Genomic DNA, 6435 nt, shown 5'->3' on the forward strand with positions numbered 1-6435 from the left:
AAAAATAAACTTTTATCTCCAGTGCTTCATTTGAATGCGTACATGTGTTGTTGAGGTATGACTGAGGTATGACTGAGGTATGGCTGAGGTATGACTGAGGTATGACTGAGGTATGGCTGAGGTATGGCTGAGGTATGGCTGAGGTATGACTGAGGTATGACTGAGGTATGGCTGAGGTATGACAGAGATATGACTGAGGTATGGCTAAGCTATGACTGAGGTATGACTGAGATATGACTGAGGTATGACTGAGGTATGACAGAGATATGACTGAGGTATGGCTGAGGTATGGCTAAGGTATGACTGAGGTATGACTGAGGTATGTATTATGTAACGTAGTATTAGAATAACAGGTATTTGCAATTATGGACACCACGCCCAAGGCCTGTTCCAAGATAACTGAGATCTGGTTCGAGTGTCGATTGTGGAGCAGATCGGTGGGGCAGGCGGATTTGCTTCCTCAAACAAAGATGTTCTCAGCCTTGTATGACGTCATATATATATATGCACAAGTACATTGGGCGCTAAGGTATATCTTCTGTGTTGAGCTATGAACAATTGGGAATTCGCGACACAACTTTCAGGATCTCCACCTGAGCACTTCCACACGAGTAAATCAGGAGTTTTTGTCAGGACTTTTGATTGCGGGAGGGTCAAATAGACCTATCCAGTTTCCAGCAACCGGAGTAGGACTCTTAATTGCGCTGTCGCCTTCAGCTGACTATCCAGCTGCGAGCAAGCGGAGTTGGCCATGTGAAAATATTGGTAATGCTAATGTCACACCAAAGTAGTTCTTAAAACGCCCTGGGCGCACAAAAAATATCGTAAAACGGGCTGTGGTCGGCGCAGAACGTGTAACTTTGGCAAAGTGATGTCAAAAATACGACGCATATCAACACATCAAATCAACGAGTTGGGAGTATAAGAAAATACTGGTGATATCAATCCGTCTGTGTAATGTCGTGATATTAATATGCCTATGTCATGTCGTGATATCAATAGGCGTATGTCATGCCATGATATCAATAGACATGTCATGTGATATCAATCTGTCTATGTAATGCTGTGATATCAGTAAGCCTGCGTCGTGCCGTGATATCAATAGGCCAGTGTCGTGTCGTGATATTAATATACCTATGTCATGTCATGATATCATTATGCATATGTCATGTCATGATATCAAAGGCCTACGTCATGCTGTGATTCACGGTTCACACTTCTAGTTCTCAATGCTATAGTCTGTTTCTTTCAGCCAATCGCGTACATGGAGCTTGTTTTGGAATAGTTATGACGTCGCCCGAAGCAGTGAGTTCTTGCCGTCAAAACCGAGCTCCTGCAATTAGGAAAAAATGGTATTAACTACGTTTCCTTTGCAAGAATATGAACTTTTAACATATCCATGTGTTGAGCTTACGTGTCAGTGACAAAAGCATGACTGAAAAATAGCTGAATATAGGCGATTGGTTCAAAGAAACAGACCACAGTACCTGGTTTCCAATTGATTTATCTAGAGTGTACGGTCTGCATTATGTTATGACTTTTGGACCGGTCTGCCGATAGATCGGCCGATCAAGCGGACGAACCCACGGACATATGACATGACGTGTCATTTCTGACGTATCCGCCAGAAATGACACATTGCAACATATCTGGCCTCTACACGCTACCGCCAAGTCTTCATTTATCAACGAGAGTGGTCTCCCTTATCCGGCAGTTATTTATTTATTTGATTGATGTTTTACGCCGCACTCAAGAATATTTCACTTACACGACGGCGGCCAGCATTATGATGGGTAGAAACCGGGCAGAGACCGGGGGGAAACCCACGACCATCCGCAGGTTGCTGCCAGACCTTCCTACGTACGGCTGGAGATTTCCGGCAGTTAGTCACTGTTATCTTTTGTTGAAGACTGGACATTTTCTTTATCGCCAAGATATAAAATTTTCCTTCAACAGTATATAAATACAATAATTCATTGACACAATATTTTTATTTAAGGTCGTAATTATTCGTTGAAATATACTTTCGACCAAGTTTTTTCCATGAAGACACATTTTTTAATGCAGGATTCACGTGGTCAATTCAAGATTCACATGACAACGAAAATGATGGCGTCCCATGTTTTCTGCTTTGACATGGTTGCGTTTTCCATGTCCTATTACTACCACACAGCTGTAGGCATTCCGCTAAATGACACTCACTCACACTGGCGTCATTCTAAGTGACATAAGCCTGTAAGCAGCCGTCTTTGTGGGCGTGCTCTGACGACTACCTGTCACAGGAGAACGGCGTTTGGCAAAACACAAAAACGAAAATATTGAGCATGATTTTTAGTAAGCCACATGTCTTCTTCCAGACCTGCGATCAAGAAAATGAAGCGGGGAAAGAATCCAAATTGACATTCGTGGGCCGGTCTGATAATGTGAACCAGTCGATGCACTAGACCCTTCATACTGAACGCCAAGCGAGGAAGATGCCTTAAGAAAATAACTTCACATACGGGAATCAATAAAAAAAAAGACGTTTTTTTTTCTCTAAACTTATCCGTCTTCTTTATCTGTTAATGTGTTTCATTCATTAGCTTTGCAAAGATCTCGATTTATTGGCATTCTTACTTACTTTTGTTTTAATTTTAGCATTTGTTGCTTTAATTAATTTTTGCACTAATATCATTGAGCAAGATATATGTATGTTTCTCTTTTGTTTTCAAATGAATCCTCTTATGCTCCTCCTTATGCTATAACTATTTTTGCACACACCTTTATATTTACTATTTATTTATTTCTTAACAATTGATCACTTCTTGGATGTGTTCATTTAAACATCATATTTTGCAGTTAAATAACACAGGGTTAAAAATTAACAAAAAAATAAAAATGTATCTGAATTAGATTAGCATTATAAAAATTTAAGCCATACAACAGTTTAACTTTATGAACTATGACGGATATAATTCTAATTATTACGTATTCAATTACTGTATTCTTATAATCATTGCTTCTTTTCTTGTGTTCTTAGCATTCATATCGAGCAAACTAATCAAGGAAAGCCCTTGCACATTAGGTGCAACCAAACCAGTGCCACTCATGAGCTAAACGTTCCTTGTGCCATCGATCATTTCTCATGTAGTGCACCAACTTATAAACTAATCACCCTGAAGACTATTTCCAGCTACTAATTGTTAGGAAAAAGTACACGTCTGTCAGAGATATGACTTTATAGGACTGATGGTACTAACTGCCCGCTAATGTGAATTAATGCAGCATATTTTTTAATCCCTTGAAGTGGCGCTAGGCGAAGCAGGACCTTTAACCATATTGCTCCGTCAGAAATTGATTGTAGTGCAACATCTACAACGTTGCCTTGTATCAGTTTCTAGCGTAACGTCGTACTGTGACGTCCTCGTGAGGAGCTGGGAATGGAACATTCAGTTGACGTCAATAAAATGACGTCAAGGTCCTGCCAGTCGTTTGACAGGTCCCTGCACAGATATAAAACCTGCAATGCATGAAACTCAGCTAACACACATATGTACACAGACGTGTATGAATGAAAGAGAAAAAATTTACAAATGTTTCATACATCTTACATATCAGTGTTGTTCATATGTTTACTATGAATGTGAATCTGATCACTTACCTTCCAGCCCACACAGCTTTACTGCAGTTGTTAAGATGATATATGACTTTAATAATGCGCTAATTAAAACTGTACTGATGGCCACAGATAATGTACCGGTTTTGGGTAATTAGATTTTGAGTTGCAAAATGCAACATAGATATTCAGTGTAATGATGATTATGGAGATGTCGGATTATTAGAACAGTGACAATATTAATAAAAAGTACATAACAATGTATGGACGTAACATTATTTCTTTCTTACGTGTATCTTTCACTTATCAATACTGGTACTGAAAATTATAAAGTTGTTGTGATAAGCCTTTTCTGATGAGTTGACTCAGAATTTTATCTTTAAACGTATACTTCACTTGCTCATTAATTTTAGTCTTTAAATGGATGTTTATATGTAAGCTTTAATATTATTCAACGCAACAGAGAACCAAAATCTTTCATACTGTTTCTGTACATACATCGGGTGGGCATAAAAAAAAAATGGGCCGTACTTTGATGCTGTATTGTTCCATTATCCTTTATCATCAGAAAGTGGTTTACCCTGACACTCCGGCCTGTTATCGTCAGAAAGTTGCTTACCCCGGGAACTCCGGCCTGTTATCGCCATAAAGTGGTTTACCCGGCCTGTTATCGTCAGAAAGTGGTTTACCCCGGACACTCCGGCCTGTTATCGTCAGAAAATGGTTTACCCGGCCTGTTATCGTCAGAAAGTGGTTTATCCCGGGAACTCCGGCCTGTTATCCCAGGAACTCCGGCCTGTTATCCCGGGAATTCCGGCCTGTTTACCTATAACTCAGTAAGCCAGCCATGAGAATAAGCAACCAACAGGTGGGAAATTTATATACAACAATGATTTTGTGTCATCTTTTCTTTTTCCAGCCAGTCACGGATTCATACACTTTGCACAGCGTTTTTCTTGACCTGTTCATACCCACTGAATGGAAAAAAGTTAGGAAACCCTTCAATAATTCTAAATACTAAAATCAGTATCAGCAGTTCAAATACTCCCATGTCTGTATGAAGTAGATCTAAATAAAGCAACAAAATTTCAAAAACGAAAAAGCAGCATAAATACAAGTGATAGAAATCAGAACACATTTATTCAAATTCCACTCAAATTAAATCAGTATAAGTCTATTTTCAAACACCTCTGCACGTGCAATCACAACCATCCCCATCGTCAGTTCTCACATACATAAATCTTTGATGATTTAATCAACATACCAGTAGAGGACTAAAGGGAGTGCTCTAAAACTTAACATGTCAGGTAGGTACAAAAAAAAAATGTAGCATTCTTTAACAATTGAAATCAGTAAATTAAAAGAGGCCATACCGGACACATTTGGCAAATTGTCCGGTATTGGCGAATGGCGAAAATTACTGTCTTTCAGAAAATGTCAGATTCTTACTTGAACTATGACTGAAAGTTTAAAGAAGTTATAAATTTTATTAACTATTCCAGATCGAATACAAAATATTTCAAAAGAAGCAAAAGTATGACGGTTCGTTGCACATTATGCTAACTGTACCACATACAACAATTTATATATTTACTTGATTTGTATTTTACGCCGTACTCAAGAATATTGCACTTATACGACGGCGGCCAGCATTATGATGAGAGGAAACCGAGTAGAGCCTGACGGAAAGCCACGACCATCCGCAGGTTGCAAAAAGACCTTCCCACGTACGTCTGGAGGGAAATCCAGTATTAGCTGGACTTGAATTCACAGCGACCCCATTGGTGATAGCCGTTGTACACTTATTCACTAAATGTGCTTTAAACAATAAAAATGCACAAAAAAACATTACAAAATAATCAGATTACATAAATGTATCGCCTGTTCAGATGATGGTACACAAAGGTTATGATGATCATCATCTACATAAATGTATCGCCTGTTCAGATGATGGTACACAAAGGTTATGATGATCATCATCTACATAAATGTATCGCCTGTTCAGATGATGGTACACAAAGGTTATGATGATCATCATCTACATAAATGTATCGCCTGTTCAGATGATGGTACACAAAGGTTATGATGATCATCATCTACATCTGTTTCTCCACTCAAATTATTGTCTGCATTATTTGTGTACACTGCACTCTTGTCCTTCTTACTCACATGTGCTCTGAAGGCCCCCATTTCGTGGTCGAATAAATGCAGTTTAAATACAACGGTGAACTACAAAGTTTGGGTTGCGTTTGTGTAACCTGAAAACATGGGCAACACAATTATTGTACGCTACTGTACAATGATAGCACATGAAGCAGCCAAACATGGTGAGGAAACCAAATTGACCAGAAATTTAAACACAAAAACACTATTTGGAATGTGAGTCTTAACGTGCCAATGCATAACTCAGAGCCTGAGCAAAACAAAACGAAAGTAACAAAGAAGCCACAGAGGGGATGACTTTCATATAGTGTAACTAAATTAGCAAAAACGGGGCCACTTGCCTATCGCACATTTACGTCACAGACCAACTAGTATGCACTTATCAGGTTTACATGAGCACAGCAAGTGAAAGTGAACGCTTTTGAAAGAATAAATGACAAATACTGACCAAAAATAAAACCTCCACTTTCCACTTCCAGCAGATGGCTGCACACTCCCGGCACATGCGCATCAGTGGAAAAAGTAAAACCGCGCGAAACATAAACACATCATTTAGACATGTAAGCGTGCAAATGAGCTGGATAAGATTATCTCCCTTTTAAAATGTAAACACATTGTTTACATCTTAATCTAAGCAAGGCGTTTATGAGAGATAATAGTACACTGCATATAGACCC

This window comes from Liolophura sinensis, chromosome 6 (assembly GCF_032854445.1).
Source record: "Liolophura sinensis isolate JHLJ2023 chromosome 6, CUHK_Ljap_v2, whole genome shotgun sequence".
NCBI classification, from domain to species: Eukaryota; Metazoa; Mollusca; class Polyplacophora; order Chitonida; family Chitonidae; genus Liolophura; species Liolophura sinensis.